Genomic DNA, 18,776 nt, shown 5'->3' with positions numbered 1-18,776 from the left:
CTGAAGTTGGATTACGCAGGAATGTGCACTTTTTTTTTCTTAAGAGAATTGATATGCATTGCCATATCTCACTCCAGAAACACATACAATTTTACCTAAGAGTTTTTGAAAATATTGACTGGGTATTCGTTGCCCAATCCATTATTCTACTTGGTTTAGATTAAATTTAAGCAATTCCTACTGCCAAAACATATTTGAGATTGTTAATAATAAAAACCACTATGGAACATAGTTGCATAAACATAAAGATCAAAACAGATAAGAATTTGTAGAAAGGAAATGGGAAATACTGCCAGAAGCTATAATTGAACATTGCCTACCTGAGTTTCCTGGCAGGTAGGGAAAAATAAAAGAAAAATAAGGCATTAAGAAATCGTTTTCTCATAATCAGATCAGAACTTTTTTTTTTTTTTTTTTGATGACTCCTGAAGGCTAATGGGAAAAAAAAATAGATTTTGGCCTATAAGACTTTTGGAATCTTTACAATCCTATTGTCTATTCAGAAATAACAAGTTTACCCAATAGTGCCATCTCTACCACTATCTAAAAAAAGCTCGGAAGCAGCTGCTCTAAATCATTTATTGACATTATGTATAGAGTCTTTTAGTTTGATGAAAAATGGGTTTTAAGAACACTAATATTTATTTTGTTCTATTTATAATTATACTTTATGGGGTTTGTGAGTAGGAAACATGTTCATGGTAAAAACGTTCAAGTCATACTTATGTAAAAAGTTCAAAATAAGTCAACTTCCCCTTCCCGAACGACTTCCTAGGTTCCCCAGAGGCAGTCACTGTTATCAGCCACTGGTGTCTTTGTCCAGAAATATTTTATGCATAAACAAACATGTACACACAAAAAAACTCTTTACACACATGGTATTGCACTGTGTATAAAATTCTAACCAATGAAAATGAAAGAACTGTAGGGTTTTTTACATAAAAATTAAATTTCATTAATAAGCCAGATTTTAACTCTGACTCACATTTGACCATTTAGCCCATGCTCCTGGGACACATTAATCTTGGATGTACAATTAGGGACACATTCAGATTCATGTATTACCTTATTCTGTGGAGTTTTGCTTCAGTCTAAACTTCAGTGCTTTTAGTTCCCTTTACATCTCTTCCACGTATCTTTTGGAGTCCATATGTGATGTCTCAACCTGTGTTCACATACAAGTCTTCTCAGCTTCCCTTGTCAACTTAAAGTCTGCAGACTTAAGTGAACTCTCAGAGAAGCTGAGTGAGGCATTTGGATATTTCATCTGTTGCTCCCAATTAGGTCACTCCATTTCCCCACTCCAGCAAGTTGGTAATAAGGAACTTGGTTGCTGCTAAACACAGCTCTTGGGCATTACTGCTCTTCCGGAGCAAAGCTAATTCTCTGAAACTTTCAACACAGTCAAACTATGTGCAGTGTTTCCCACAGAACTGAAGAGGCACTGATTCTCCATTTGCTTTCTCATGGGCTCTCTTTGATAACCACCCAGCCTCCCTTTAGATTTAGTCAACCACTAAGCACTAATCACAGCGCTTGGGGTTCCTTTAGAAGAGACCTACATATGTAGAGCATCACTGTTAGGCATCACCTATGTGTTTGACTCTCTTTCCCCTTAGGAGGAGGGCTGTGGAGGAAGGATGTAGGAGAGGGGTATATAGATCCCCCCCTACAAACAAGCTCTATATGCAAGCAAGCTCTGCCTCATCAGGCCACTAGACATATCTAGGCTTCTTTGACACTTGAAATAAATACAATTTATGTTAAAAACTAAATTTCTTAATTTGTAAGTTTCATATACAAATGCCCTTCTTCCATAACCTATGTCTCAGCCTTTTTCCTTTCCCTCTCGTGTTTTCTAACCTGGTACTATTTGAAAAAAGGGAAGAAAAGAGCAGTCCGCAGTAGCTTTGGCCACTCCTCCCCACTTCACTTCCTACCTTTGGTTAAATCTTGTGTAGTCACTAGATGTTTCTTCTCACGCCATTTCGACCACTTAGCCTAACTCTGACATTTTTTTGGGCAATAGCTAGACATATTTTATTGCTACTGTTGTACACGCAGCCCCAGGATGTCTTGGCTTTCATGGTAATCTAACATGGCATTACCCAAAGTGATTTATCTGTGCAGCAGTTTCGAAATCGTAACATTTTGGTGGAATGCTGGCTGAGATTGTGAGCTATGATGATCGCATCTAGCAATACTACACTTAGCATACCAACTTGCATTTTAAATAAGGTTTCTGTTAAGTGACAAGAAAATATTTTGGTGTTATGAGTCTAATTCTTGTTTCTTTTGAGTGCATTGAGCAGTTTTTCTTCTTTCTAGACTTACGCCTTCCAAGTTTAGCTATAAGTTTGATAGCCCCAGTAGTGGAGAATCCTTCCTACAACAAAGAGGTGATGTTTTAGCTTTGTTTTACGGCTGACTTTTGTGAGTTACAGAAAAACAATACTATCCATAACTGATATACCATATCAAAAACCAATCCTATCAAACAAGCACACGGAACTTTACTGTAGACCTGGATAACTCATGACCTCACATAGAGATGATGGAAAGCCCAGCCCTTCTGTCTAGAGAGAACATGAGAAAAGGAATGGAAGGGAGCGGTCACATGTGTCCTCATCCCCCTTTTCTGAACTATAAGTGGTAGGGGGAGAAACCAAGTTAGCTTGATTGATGAGAAAACCTAATAAAAAGGGAGAACTTTTGCCTTGCAGACTTTTGAAGACTCTTGGAAGAAACTATATTGCAGAAAGCCTACCTCCTTCCATTTCCAACCCCAGCTTGGGGAAGCTGCTTGACAGTAAAACATGAATTATCCCTGGTTAGGAAGAGAGAGTAAAAGGAAGTCTGTCTAATTTCCTTATCTCCCCTCTGGAGTTGGAGGTACTTAGAAATTCCCACCTGCCCTTCAGTAGGATATGCTTCCTTCAGGCTATGCATGGGCAGAGGGGTTGGCTGGGTTGCCATGCATGGTTGAAATGATTTTGGCCAAGGGTAGCAAAGCAAGGTACTCAACTGGGAATTTAAAGAGGCTAAGCCTATCATTGCCAAAATGGGGCTGAGTTAGCAGGATGACTCCAGGGGATGTGAGAGAGAACAGATTAAACAGGCCCAGGACACAAGTACAAATGGGCATCCACACACCATGTTCATATTTAAGAGTTATAAATAACGCTAACAAATTATTAGATGAGATGTGTTCTATTGCTCCACCTTCACCACAACCAAGAAGGTCACATTTAGATTTATAGTTGCAGGGCTCCTTGGAGATCCATATCAGATCATAGCAATATAGGAGAAGGCAATCCAAGCTAGCCTCTCCTCTCACTCTCTTCTGCACACCACCCTGGCTCCTTCACAGTCTACAAGGAGCCCCTTTCAATGCCTGAGGACACCCCATCCCACATATCCAAATAGCATTCAGTCCTCCCAGCCACCCCCCCTCGGCCACCTTTTGACCTAGAGATGTTGTGTTAGTTTTTTATGCAGCACAAACTTGGCTCAAAACAGCTACATTTATCATCTCATAGTTTCTTTGGGTTAGTAGTCAAGCCACAGTTTAGCTGGATCCTCTGAGGAGGGTCTTACAATGAGGGTGTCAGTCTAGCACCATTCTCATTTGGAGACTCGAGTGAGGAAGGATCTGCTTCTATGTTCCCTCAGCATATTTGAGAAGTTCATTTCCTTAAGGGTGTAGAATTCATGGTTTGCTTCGTCAAAGGTGACAGGACAGTAAGACTCTACCATGAGTCGCCTAGCAAAACCAAGTCTTACATAACATAGTCTTGGGGTCCATATACTATTGCTCTTTCCATGTAACATAATGTAGTCACATAGGAGTGACATCCCATTACCTTTGCCATCTTCTATTGTTTAGAAACACTCATAGGTTCTGCTTACACTCAAGGGTGAGAATTGGGGATTACAGAAAGCAATAACATCAGAAGGAATTGATCGTGGGGACCACTTTAAAGTCTGTCTGCAGTGGTATGGACTGTCCTCAGAAGGTGGACCAGGAGAGGAGGGTTGGGCCTGCTGGGAAATGGGTTCAGAGCCCATTTGGGCAAGCAATACTGGGATCCTCTGTACTTGGCCTATGTTTTAGAAGATGGCACCTGTGCTCCAGGCTGTCATGCTCCCAGGGGAGAGATGCAGTCAGAATAAGGCCAGAGTGGAATGCTTTAAGGTGTAGGACCCAAGACAGAGAGCTTTCTCTCCTGAGGTCTATTCTTTCTGAGTCTAATATTAGTATTGGCCATAACTTTGACCAAATTACACTTGGGCCATGTGTGCTATCACTGCCCTAGAGTGAGATATAACCAGGAGGACAAGGACCACCATCACTGAAGAGAACAACTAAGACTCAGAGAGCAGCAGAGGGATTCTCAAGCGAATGCAAGGCCCTTTGTACCACCTCCTTGAAGGTAAAATGCAAGCTCTTTCATATAGCAAGATGGCATCTTGAGAAGGACATGATGGGAGGAAGCAGCAAAGTGGAAGAGTCAGTATTTACCTGAAAGGGACTATTTAAAACTAAAAAGTATCTGCATTTACCAGAAGAGACAGTGACAAGATGAATTGGCAAGTTAAAGTTTCTCCCTCACCCCATAGCTTGGTAAACACACAAGGAAAATCACATCAGCTATGGAAAATTGAAAACATTTTATTTACCCTTTTGATATAGTATGAATAAATACTTCAATCTCACTATATCAGCCTTTGACTCAGAGCTTACAACTTGCCATGTGGTTGGTAATTTCATCCTTAGCCATTCTTGAATATTTCCCAGGACCCGGGCTATGCCAGAGTTCTTAGGCAAGGCCAAGCCTTATGCAAGGCAAGACCAAGACATTTGAAATCTCCCTGCTGCTACTGGGTATTTGAATACACTTTTATTTGGCTCACTTTTCTCAGTTCTTCTATGTCCAAGCCTGTGTTTTCAGATATGTCCATTATAATTCTTGCTGTTCATAAGATGATTATTTCCGTGTTTGTTTTCTTTCTCTTTTCTGTTTCCTTGGGTTTTTTTCAGCTTTTTAATCTCCTTTTGTCTTATTATTTTTAATTTATTTTTTTCTCTTTGATGCTTTGTCTTAGGCCAAGTTTTCAAAGATATCTTTGATAGTATTTATATGGAATGTTTTAAATTTTTTCTCACTAGTTCTTATTCTAATAGCTACTCTTCATTTGCTCTTCATTTGTTGTGTTACTTGGTTCCTTTTCTGTTATGATATCTTTATCTAGTTTGTGTACAAAGTTCTTTTGATCTTAATTCCTTTTTAATGGGGTCTATTCTGTCAGTATTAGCAATTTGCTGAAAAAAAATAAGATGGGAAAGAAATATTTCTCAGAAGACTTTCTTACACCATCTACTCTGAGCACATGTATACACCATCATCCACTCAGTGCTCGGAGCATTTGGGGCAAAAAGGAAAAATGCTTGGACCAGAGTGAGTCATTCTCTCATAGCTTTTGTTTTTGATGATCTTGTATTTTTGCAAATCTCTTCAGTTGATAATGAGCAGCTGTTGTGATTGTTTCCTTCACTCCCTCCCACTTATAGCCTTGTTCTTGAGGATGTCAGTTCCTTGTTTAGCCTCACTCTCTGACTCTCTGCAGCGTTGGAATGAGGCTCACATATTTTCCCATAACTCATTCAGTTCCTTAAACTTATTTCAAATAAGCATCAACCATCAATTGTGTAGGTCACAGGCATTTCAGATCTGTGCTGTCTGGTTATTAACATACATAGATGAAATTGCAGACATAGATACAGACATAGATATAGAGGGAGATCTAGTCTAGGCATCCTGCCACGAATTGGTTGTGATGTCAATATTCTTGGCAGCTTATTTATAGAATAGGGTTTGAAGTTGAGTTGGCTTTTCGTGTTTTCATTGAAGACAGAAAATTTTTATTTGAGTTTCATGCATTTTGTAGTTTTTATAGATTTCAGAGAAGAGTCAGATGGAAATGCCTTTACTCTGGGAGCTCCAACAAAGTCTTGCACATATATTAAAAAAAAAAAAACAAGAACAACTAAATTTTTGAAAAAAATTCTTACCTAAAATGTCTTTTTTATTTTTATGGCCCTCTTACTGACATCATAAAGGCTAGTATTGTTTAGAAAATATTAAGAAGATTCAGTGGGCAGTCTGGAAGGCCCTGGTTTGCACAGACTGTCTGCAGTGAATGATGGGTTTAATATTTCCGATGAGCCCGCAGTGCCAGAAACTGGCTGACCCTTGAATCATTCGTATTGTAGTCATTTTTACTTAGCTACTATTCTTAAGCACATTCTGTTCTTGACCACGTATACCTATTCTTGGTGATCTGAAAAGCAAAGTACGAGGATCTCAGAGGTCTCTCCTCTCTATTCACTCAAGAAAAATCATGTTTTGAATATGCTTACCTGGTCTTCTATCTCCAGTGAAAGGATGATAACATGCAGAGAAAATGTCTCTCTAGGCTGTATGACAATAGTTAACCCAGGGCTAAGGGTTTAGTGAGCTCCTTGAGAAAACTGCAAATATTTCTATTTCAAATAATTTCTTTTGAGATTGAACTTAAAGACACAAATACAAGGAATACAAAGTGCTATTTTAATTCAACTTATTTGGACCACTTACTGTTAACTCTTCATTTGTAGGGGACATTAACTTACATTCCTTGATGTTGGTATCAGTAGTTTTATTAGAATAAGTTAAATTTCTATGATGTGCTTTAATAACATATTAGCAGAAGATAAATTTTACAATGATCTTTCTATTACCAACTCTACTGCAGACTGATAATAATAATCTCTCTTTCCTCAAAGTTCAGGAGAGGGCAAATATTCACATATCCATTCCTACTCCATTGTAGTGTGATGCAAGATATAAGATAGCACTAATACTTCCATGCTTTTAAATTAAGATTTGGGTTTAAATCTCATTTTTTAAATTATTTTACATGACCGTGAAAAAAACCGTGAAAAAAATAAAACCATATGTTCTGTAGTTTATGACCCCCATTTTAGAGATAAGGAAATTAAAGTTCAGAAGTATCAGGTAACTTCCATAAGATCACATTGGTAACAAGCGGCAGTAGCAGGTTTCTAAATAATCACCACAGTTTGTAGTGTAAAGAAGGCTTCTAAATTTTGAGCTGGAAGGGCCTATGTGGGAGAATGAAGTCGTATTGAGCAAATGTCTTGTGAAAGACTTTCAGAAACAGACATGAGAAGTAGCTAGTAAGTTATCCCATTTTTCACTGTTAATAAATGCTAACTAGTTATGTTGAGAATAACATTCTATTTTAAACTTACACAAGAACTTACCATTTGAGGGAATTGTATGTAAAGCAAGAATATTTCACTGAATTGTAGAAATCAAATCCTTAGGAGAAATCCATCTTTATAATCCTGCCATTGGGTATAACTAGGCATGGGCCAGGCTTTTCATAGGATATGTTATGAATATGTTTACTCAGTACTTATATTAAATTTCTCTTACGAAATATTCTCTGGCTAACCTTAAAATATAATACTGAAAAGTATTTTACCCGCCATACAGAAAGTTACAGCCTCTTAGAATGATGCTCTTTTTGTTCAATAGAATTTAAGCATATGACCAGTTAAATTTTAGCCACTGATGGCTAGAAATGGGGGTGAGGATGGGGAGGGAGATAAAAGGTATATTAAACAAAAAACTTCTTCCCATCCCTCAGATTCTTGAGGGATATAACATACTTCTGACTTTAATGAGTCTTGTGATCATGAAACATATTAACAGTGCAGAATCATGATGAATTCACACTTGCTGCCATAATTTTATTACAGAACTACAGCTATTATGTAAAATTGAAAGTTGTAGCTGACATTTCAGCTGTTGAGTATGGTCTCATTCTGGCTGAATCATTGTCTCAACTTGAGGAACTTGGATTTATTATTCTCAAAAGCCTACTTTTGCTGCTGCAACATTTACAGTTGACCATTATTTCCCGAAAATGGCATAAAAAAACAGGACATTAAAGTAATAGGTGACCTACTTAAAAGTGTTTATTCAGTGTTGTTTTGACAGTTCTCCTAAATATGAACTAAAAGAGCTGTGTATTAGTCATCTCTCACTGAATAACAGCAGCTTAAAACAATACACATACATTATCTCACAATACCTCACAGATTCCTGGGTCAGGAATCCAGGTGCTTTTTAGCTGGGTCCTCTTGTTCTGGAGATATCACAGGATGTAGTCCTCTCAAGGCTCTTCTGTAAAGGCTCTTAGTTGATGGTCATTGGAAAATTCAGTCTTTCATGGAGCTGTTGGGCTAAGGCCTCAGTTCCTCATAAGCTGTTGGCTAGAGGCCCACCTCAGTTCTTGTCATGTCAGCTTTCCCATAGAGCCTCCTACACTATACCAGCAAGTTAGCAAGAAGGCAAGAAGAAGTACCATGAAGAGCGAATGCCAGCAAGATGGAAGTCACAGCCTTTTGTAACCTAATCACAGAAGTATCATCCCATTAATTTTGCCACATTCCATTTCTTTTTTTTTTTTTTTTTTGCGGTACGCGGGCCTCTTACTGTTGTGGCCTCTCCCGTTGCGGAGCACAGGTTCCGGACGCGCAGGCTCAGCGGCCATGGCTCACGGGCCCAGCCGCTCCGCGGCACGTGGGATCCTCCCGGACCGGGGCACGAACCCGTGTCCCCTGCATCGGCAGGCGGACTCTCAACCACTGCGCCACCAGGGAAGCCCCACATTCCATTTCTTACAAGCAAGTCGCTAGGTTCAGCTTACACTCCAGGTGAGGGAATGACACAAGAGTGTGTGTACCACCAAGCAGATGAGGGTCACTGGGAGCCATTTGAGAAGATTGCAATATGTTTATAACTTCCATGAAAACAGAAGTTGATTTCATTTTTTGCATTTTTCCTCTTCTTTCTTAATTTCAGACTGTAACTAAAGCTTATAATGTCAGTCACCACCAACAAAAAGCAATTAGTAAATGTTTCTTTTATTTGATCAAATAGGCACAAACATGTTACTGCACTGAAAACAAGAGGAAAAGAAAAAAAGGTAGGGGTTGTTTTTCAGCCTTGTGATTCCCATAGAAGGACAAAACTCTGAAATTTTATTTCTAAGAGACATGTATGCAATTTTATAAGCATTACAGGCTTTTTTCCTCACTTTAAGGTTACCTGAGATTTGGGGGTTGATTTAGTTTCCCCATCACGTAAGTATAGCACCAGGGCAATATTTAGCATACTATAAATAATGCATAGGATAAAACTAGAGACTGTTTGCTCTTAGCTTGATCAAAGATGGTTTCACTGATATTATGAAAAATACAGCTGAATTCCCGACTCTGCAATTTTCTTTGGAGCTCTTACTAGTTTATATATTGATTTCTTTGGATTTAACCTGGGGATAAGATTAAGGGAGTAAAGACCCACTTGGATTTTATTCTCTGTCACTAAAGCTTTCCAGTGTAATTTGTATTAATACGTGTTCTACCTTCCAAATATTTTCAGAATTTTGACAATTCCTCACCAGCTCTATTACTACTACCTTGTTTTAAGACACCACTACTGCTCATATAGACTTTTGCAATCTCATTCTTCTTGCTGATTCCACTCTCATGCCATCCCCCTACAATCTAAACTCAAAGAGCAGCCAGGGTGATCCTCTTAAAATGTAAGTCAAATTATATCACTTCTCTTTCAAAACCCTTCAGTGCCTTCTCACCTCACTCAAAGTGTAAGCCAAAGTCTTTCAAAAGCCTACAAAGCCTTATGATTGTGGCTACCATCCTGTCTCTGACAGATCCTTATTATTTTGCCTCTTGATCGTCATGTTCAATAGACAATCCCTTTCTTGCAGTTCCCTGGACACCCCAGTAATGTTCCAGTCGTTGCACTGGCTGCTCATTCTGCTTGGAATGCTCTCCTTCCAGGTATTTGCTTAGCATGTTCCATCATCTTTTTCAAATGGTACCCAAATATTTGTTTTTACTCTGTTGTATGACCCTGTTTAAAAAACTGAATATCCTGTCTACCTGGCTTTCTTGATCCACATTCCCTGATTTCTTTTTTTTCCCCCTCTAACTTTCAACATCAGTTAACTATTTAATTTTTCTGTTTCTCTTTTCTGAGGAGTTCCTATTTGTTCTGTTTGCCTAGAGACTAAGCACATTCTATGGTAGGTGATCAAGAAATTGTTTTTGAATAAAAATTCCTATTTCTTTTCTCTCAGTAAAATAATTGGGCTCATGTCTACTTTGTCCTACCTCTCATTCAAATAGAAATTTTGCATTCCTTTATTTATTTACAACAATATTGTCATGCCAGTTTTACTTTCTTGGTATTAAGGGTACAGAAAGACCTAAGTTCGTATATGGGCTCCATTATCTAAATGCTGTGTGAATTATGTAATCTGCCCTCTCTGGGCTAACTTATATTCAACACATAGAAATAAACTCTGTGACTAAATTTATTTTATTTTATTTTTAGTAACTGTACTGCTGGGTCATAAAAACTGTTTATTGTGAGGGTCAGTATTCAGTTTTTATCAGCTCATCAGTAACTAGCCCATAGTTAATTAAATTGCAGTGCCTCACACTATATTTACCTGTTTTCTACTATATGCAGAAGAACACACATTTTTTTTAGTCTAAAGACTGGGAAAGAATTTTCTTCCTCTTTTCATTTATTTCCTTCTTTTCTCGGATTTGCCATCAGTAGGTGAAGAATAGGGCCTCTCACAGGTTATTTTTAAAGGCTTCTCAGCTGCACCACAACTTGATTTAGTTTTCTCACTCAGGTTCACACTGTTTCTTGATCAGGTGCTTTGGTGGGGTTCTCTGGGAAAGAGTAGGTCAAACCTAACAAGGGGAAATGAAATATAATAAAAATGGATGTAACATTCTAGTTTGGGTACAGAACCTTACTTAGATTCTATAAGATGTAAGTTATGTAATCTGACTTTAGTGATTTTAATTAGCAAGAAATTACAACGTGATATGACTTCCCCAAAAAGGTAATTCTAAGCTTAAGTTACACTAATTACAGAACAATATACGGAATGCAAGAAATGATGGTACTATTATGTTTTATTCTACATATAACAGTATAATTTCTTGGTTTTGTATGTCAGGAAGGCTGACAGCCTGGAGCAAATTAAGAAGACAAGGTTTTACCACTGGGAGGGCTGCTTGATCATCTTGTGTAAGAGGTGAGGAAGTGTTTGGAGCCGGCAGAGGAAAGTACAGGAACTGTCATCAAGCGGTGTCCTAGGGAAGAGAATTCAGAAGTTCTGTGTTACTCAGAAGTTACAAAGAACAGTGAAAGAAAGTAACAGATTCAGTTCTGATAAAAAGATAGACCTTTTAACAATTAGAGCCTTTGGGAAACGAAATGGTGTTTCTTAGGAAATGAGTTCTATATAACAGGACATATTGGAGCCGAACTCCAGAAGTTCAAGCACTAAATGGAGCCTGAGGTTGCTGATCTCTAGCTCCTTTCCAATCCTGAACTTCCATGTTTCTTAAAGAGAAGGATAAAAGAAACTCAATGGCTGAAGAACCAGAGTTGTTTTTAATAGAAAGATGGTAGTATTTATTTAATATGATAAAGACACCCCTGAAATTTACATTCCTCTTAGTATCATGGGAGAGGCAATGTCAAAAAGCAAATAGAACTTAAAAACTTGATGAAAACGCACAGTGAAATATGTAGGCACCGGTGCTAGTTTGAATTTAGGGGAAGGCAAAAAATAAATCAAGCAGTTAATGAAGTCAGGACTCAAATCTCCAAATAATAAGCTCAAAGCTGAAAGAAGCCCTGACTTTTGTAATATTACATAAGTACATGAGAGAAGCTGTTGTTCACTGTGACCCTCATACAATCTGGAGAAAGGGAAGGCAAGAACAGCCTGTATCCTGGTATGAAATAACACTCAGTATGTTGTGCTGTCTAGAAAGGCAGAACTGAAGGAGGTAGGGTATTAAAGGAAAAGGTCATTAGACTCATATGAGAAAAGTTCCAGCTGTGTATCTGCTAAGATGGTATCAATGGGCTGACTGTGAAATCAAGCAGGATTTAAAATGGTGATATTTTAGGAGCGCATATTCATTCACCTTGAAAGTTTTAATGAGAAAGGCAAGAGCAACTAAATAGTCTCTCGAGATGACCAGGTATTTCTGCAAACATTTTTTTTCAAGTCACCAGTATGTGCCCAGGTCTTTGACTTGTAAGGACATGTTGTCACGGAGCCATCTGACATCCTTTCTCACTAGTTTTATTTACTTGATAGATAAATGAAGAAAGAAGAAAGAGATATGAACAGAATTGCTGTTTCTTCTAAAGTATTTAGTAATTGATTCTTGCTTTTTCCTTTTGGATTATAGCTCAGTAGGGACAGCAAAGAAATTTATTCCATGAGAAAAGCCAGAGATCTTTTTAGTATCTGTTAAAGAAATTACATTACTGGGGAGACTTAAAAACAGAGGCACTGGGGCTTCCCTGGTGGCGCAGTGGTTGAGAGTCCGCCTGCCGATGCAGGGGACGCGGGTTCGTGCCCCGGTCCGGGAAGATCCCACATGCCGCGGAGCGGCTGGGCCCGTGAGCCATGGCCGCTGAGACTGCGGGTCCGGAGGCTGTGCTCCGCAACAGGAGAGGCCACAACAGTGAGAGGCCCGCGTACCGCAAAAACAAAAAAAAAAACAAAAAAAAAAACCAGAGGCACTTATAATTGAGGTAAGTGAAATTGATTATCAGAAGAAAGTGTGGGGCCCTAAGTGAAATCTATCCTGGGCAAATCCCCCTCATCTCTGTTACACTGTCCTCCACCATTTTATGTTTTACTATGAGACGACCAGCAAAATTAGTGATAGTTTGTTTTCCCTTAATTATAAAAATATCTTCGTTCATCTTTTCCTAGTTCACATGTAGGATTTATATTATTTTGATAACTAAATCATGTATTAATGCTAGCCTATGTGAAAGCAGGAATGAATGAAAGTGATATCCTTGTTCTCAAGATACAGGGAGCACCAAATCCACCTAAGATTTCTCTATATGAGAGAAGTTGTCTAAAGCCCACAATAAAGTAAAATCAGATGCAATCCCAGGGGGACAGCCTTCCAGAATCAGGACTAAAAGTGTATTTGCAAACTTGATTCTCTTTGAATCTTTCCTGAAAATGCTTTTACCAGTTGCTATTCAATATTAAGTGTTGAGTTAATGAGTTAAGAAAATGGGAAAATATTGCTATGGCAAAAGGTATTTTTTAACATATTTATATATGCACTGGATGTGAGATATCACATTGTATTTGTACAGATAAAAGATGAGAGTCTGAGCTTCAACAATGGCGGTAAAGAAAGATTATGAGAAAATTAGGTAATTGGAATAATTTTTTTAATGCTGACTTTCAGAATTACTCTTATTATCTCCTTTATTCAAGTAGAAGTTCTAGGATATAAGGCTATGGAATTGGAGCTAATATTCTGCAATCAGAATGAAAATATTTATACTGTTTTTTAAAGCTCTTTAACCATAGAACTCAATGCCCTTTTTAATAAGTTGTGAATAATCTTTCTTTCTAACCCAGTATTCACTAAATTAAAAGAAATTGCTGAAGTATATTAACAACACTAGTTAATAGTTTTCATATGGGATTTAGAAAGAAGAAAAATTTGGTGAGCTAAGAAAGCAAAGAAGAATGTTAACGGTGAGCAAAGTTTAGGATATGTTCATATAATTGGATAGAATTATCACATTTATCTCTCTGGGTCTTGAACTGAAGAAAGAAACTCATTAAGAGAAGATTACAAACTTTGCTCCCCTTAAGTTTTGCTAAGGCCTTTCAATTATTTAAATGTGTTATTTACCTTTTTTCTCCTTTTGCATGAATAGCAACACTTTTATTTATTTTGATCATAACACACTCTACGTGAAAAGAAAGCCCTTGATACAAATCCTTAATCATAAAACCATTAGTGGATCTTTTGTTATGGTGCTGTTTTATAACGATAAATTTCATATACTCTTCCTGTTTTTTTTTTCACTTGCAGCCAATTTATTATCATATCATAAATCTGAACAGCCCCCCTCCTTAATCTCATTCAAATAGCAGTTTTAATCTCTTCTCCCTGGGTTTCTTATCACCAAGGAAACATAGTCAGTAGCAGAGATCATAGTGGAGCTGTCTTGGATTACTGAAATTTCATTACTTCCATAAAATTTGTCACAGCACATTTACAGATAGGTAATGAATTATCATTGAATACCTGTCAAAATAGATGATTTGGGCTCCTTTGAAGATTGGACTAGGTAACCTCATTATGCCTTCATACCCAACTTTTCTGAGATTCTGTGACAATGCAGACATGAAGCTTAAACTAAGCTTCATTCCTAAGGAAGAACATAACAGGAACTAAAACAGAAGCAGCAGGGGCTTCCCTGGCGGCGCAGTGGTTGAGAGTCTGCCTGCCGATGCAGGGGGCGCGGGTTCGTGCCCCGGTCCGGGAGGATCCCACATGCCGCGGAGCGGCTGGGCCCGTGAGCCATGGCCGCTGAGCCTGCGCGTCCAGAGCCTGTGCTCCGCAGTGGGAGAGGCCACAACAGTGAGAGGCCCACGTACTGCAAAAAAAAAAAAAAAAAAAAAAAAAAAGCAGATAGACCACCCAGAAGCTAATTGAATTTCAACCAGGAGGAAACTGCAAGGATAACTGGATTTCGCAGAAATAGAGTGATTATCTCATCTAGTGGCTTTTCTTTTCCTAGATACTTAGTGAGGTTGATAAACAGGCAAAATTGTGAATTATAGAAAAGTACATTTTTCACACATTTTTTTAATGCTTTCAAGCAATATGTATTAAGAGCCTCTATCCTAGACATTGTGCTAAGTACTTGGGATCTTGGGGTGCTCAATCGAAATTCACTGCCCTCAAGAGTTCACAGTTTAATCAACTGCTTTATTTTAGTGCAGTATGTAAATGCTGAGAAATAGGCATTCAAAGGTGAAAAGGAACAGAAAAGAAACCTCGAATTAAAATACAGAGGTCCAGGGGACATTCTTAGAAGATGGGACATTTGAGTTGGCAACTGAAAGAAGAGTAGAACTTGAACAGGAAGATGGAGTCTCTACACCTAGGGGCAATAAGTGGGAAAGAATGAACATTTAGAATGTATTAAGTCTATTAGGAGCTGCAAGTAATGCAACTTGACTGGAGACAATGGTGGTTATGGAGTACTTGAGCAAAAGATAGATCCCTGAAAGTGAAGAACTTTAAAGGATAAGCCACAGCATTTGGACTTCATCCTAAAGACTGTTAGAAGCTCTAATAGTATTTTAAGGCTTAAAAATGATTAGTAATGTTTCCCTTAGTAAGGTCGGTGTCAGTCATGAGAGTAGAACTTAGAGGGAGTTACAGTTCTAATTCTATGTTGGAATCTGGAAAAAAAGATGAAAGACTAAACTATGGCAGCAGTAAGGGGAATGAAGGCTGGCCCTAGGGAAAATTGTGACAGAAACAAGGGATATTTAGGAAGCAGGATACATAGGGTTTGATAACTGGTTGGATATTTAGATGGGGGTTAACTCATAAAATATGAATAACAGCTTCATTTTCTAAAATAGAGAAAATATGAAAAGGAGCACTGATGATAAGTTTGTTTTTAGCCATGTTGTTTTTGTTTTGTCTATAGGACATTCCAGAAAAAAGAGCAAGGAGGGTTTCAGGAGATAGCAAAGCCTGGCACAGGGAGGAAAACATGTCTGAAGAGAGGTGAATTCTTGTTCTGGCAATCACACCCCTGAACCTTAGAAAAGTTACTGGCCCCTCTGAACCTCTGGTTTCTTTATCTGTAGAGAGAAATAGTGTCAGCCTCAGAGACATGCCTTATTCTAAGACATGCCTCTCTAGTGCAGTTTGCTTCTTCTTGGAGGACATTGACGGCATGCCAGACCATCCCAAGGTGTCGGATGGGGTCCAGGAGGAGCTGCCCACAATTCACAGTGTAGTTACATCTATTTAATGAACAATGTCCAATTGATAAACTAGACTTTTCAAAATTCCAGAACATAATGGATTTTTAAATACATTCTAGTTTGGCTCCCTTTCCTATAATAATTATTCCAGGATTTTCTTGGTAACTACCTAGGTGATCAGAAAACATCATCTACCTCAGAGCAATAAATCAAATAGCAATAAATAAGCATTTTAAATGGCAGTTTTTAAAAAGGTGCCACAGGGGAATTTCATTAGCTTTTGGGAGCTAAAGGTGATGGGAGCTCATTTTCCAGATTTACTAGATTTTAAAGTTTTAAAATGTCCCTCAAGCTATCCATCAGTAATTGACTTAATAAATATGTACTGACTCTCTTCTATGTGGCAGGCACTGCTTTTGGCAGCAGTTACTTGAAAGTACGCTTTGACAATAGACAGGTAAATAAATAATAATTTCAAGTAGAAGTGAATATAAAGTTCAAAACAAAATAATTTTAGGCAGTGATAAGTGTGAAGCATATAAAACTGGGAAAAGGATAAATGTCATTTTTAAAAATGGTGGAAGATAATGGGTCTGCTTTGGTTATGGAGGTCCGGGATTATGTCTCTGACACAGGAGATGACAGTTAAATGGAGAATTAAATGATGAGAAGAAGTCTGACACAGACAACCAGGGGTCAAGTGTTCCAAGCAGAAGGGACAGCAAGTTCAAGGCAGGATCTGGTCTATTTATTTTGAATTAATAGAAAGAAGGCTCCTGTGTCCAGAGCTTTAGTAACCTGGGGGAAGTCTGGTGGGAGACGAGATTGGGAAGGGAACTGGGACAAAATGTATGAGACCTTAGAGACCCTTTTAGAGAGTTGGGTTTTATGTTAAATAAAATGAAAAAAAAAAAACCAAAACCTTAGAAAATTTAATTTAATAAAAGAGATGTTTTTCCTACTGGAAACTATCATTAACTCATCTTTTAGCATCATCAAAGAAAATCCATAAAGAATGTCATCTTTTTTATCTTAAAATATTTATTTTTCCCAGATTCAACTGTACGTTTGATTTTTTATAAAAAAACACGTTTTAGAAATAGTAGCAAAAGTCTCCTTTCCATCTTTCCTTATATCCTCTGAAGAAAAATATAATGCATTGTGATTTGTTCAAAGTGTTCAACTCTTAAAAGTAAATTACATTTCAAACATCTTTATTTAAGAGCTAAAAAGCTAAATAAAACCATATTTTACATTGAAGAAGAAAAAAACTACAAGGAATTTATTTAAATAAATCAGCACTATAAATCTAACCCACTTACAAGCTGCAAGAAACAGTTTAACTGCAAAGTAGCTGGTGAAAGTTTGTTAACTACAATTTCTTTTGGGGGGGTAGGGAGAATGAATAATATTTTGATACAATTAATATTCATAAAACAAAAGATATTTAATAAAAGAAGGACTATCTTTCTGGTAGGGTTTCACCTGAATCTGTATAATGGGTACTAAAGTGTCAAAAGAGATTATTTTTAAAAATATTGACTGGAAATATCATGAAGAAAAAATAAAAATTTTAAATTATTTGTTATATTTTATAACATTTAATTATTAATGCAAATATGTGAAAATTATTACATTGAATAAGAAATTATTCAAGTGTGCCTTTTTGGTTTGGGGCTTTTTTATTTTTACTCTGAGTTAGCTATTTAAAGGGATGATACTGTACCCATCACTTGACATTGGATGTTAGCAATATGATCTTAAAGTGGATCATTTAGTTTTCTAAGAGCATTTCTCAATCTCTTAAACAATTCTAAAGCATCCACAGCATTATCATTTTTCTCTGTCATTGATTTGCCCTGAACCTTCCCCTGAAACTTTAGACCTTTTTCTCTTGCCTACTTGACTTTTCCACTTAGATGACCAATAAGCATTTCAAACTGTAAATGTCCAGACCACAACTCCGTATTCCTAGTACCCTTCTCCCATCAAACTGCTTAATGTTGAGTCTTCGCCACTCAGAAAATATGACTATTGCCTATCCATGTGATCAGAGATTTACCAGGGATCCATCACCCTTCTCCCATTTTGTTTCATCCCTCTCATCTCCCACATTCACCCAGTGAATCCATCTACTTCTTTCCATATCTATATTAGCATCAGAGTATAAGCTATACTCATTTCTTGAATGGATTCCTACAAGCCACCTAATTGAATCCTTTTTTTAAAACTCACTATAAACCATTATTCATTTAGGAGCCAGAGCAATCTTTTTAATAGAAATATTGGAGCTTAAAAATGTGGATTCCTTTTTATTGCAATTACAATAATTCAAAAACTCTTTGTCCTGGACCACAGAGCCCTCCATCATCTGGTTCCTGTCTCAGTACCAAGGGTCAGTCACAGTGTTTTTCTCTGTCCCTCTAACACACAAAAATAGGTGTTGATGGTCTTTGCACTAACTAGTCTGCCTGGATTTCTCTCCACTTCATTTATTTATTTTTCTCCTTGATGTTCTCTTCCTCATCATGCATGATTCACTTTAAGTACCATCTCATCTTAGAGGGTTTTGCTGAACTCAGTACCCAGGCGTGTTATTATCACATCACCCTGTTTAATTTTCTGGATAGTACTTGCTATCCAGATCCCACGAGTGTCTCATATATTCTCACGGTAACAAGAGTTTTGTCTGTCCTATTACTGCTGTATATATTCAGTCTTAGATTAATGCCTGGCATATAGCAGAGACTCTGTGTGTGTGTGTGTGTGTGTGTGTGTGTGTGTGTGTGTGTGTGTGTGTG

The sequence above is a fragment of the Monodon monoceros genome, unplaced genomic scaffold, assembly GCF_005190385.1.
Source record: "Monodon monoceros isolate NGI ecotype Baffin Bay Population unplaced genomic scaffold, NGI_Narwhal_1 Super_Scaffold_11, whole genome shotgun sequence".
NCBI lineage: Eukaryota > Metazoa > Chordata > Mammalia > Artiodactyla > Monodontidae > Monodon > Monodon monoceros.
Note: the sequence above shows the minus strand (reverse complement) of the source record.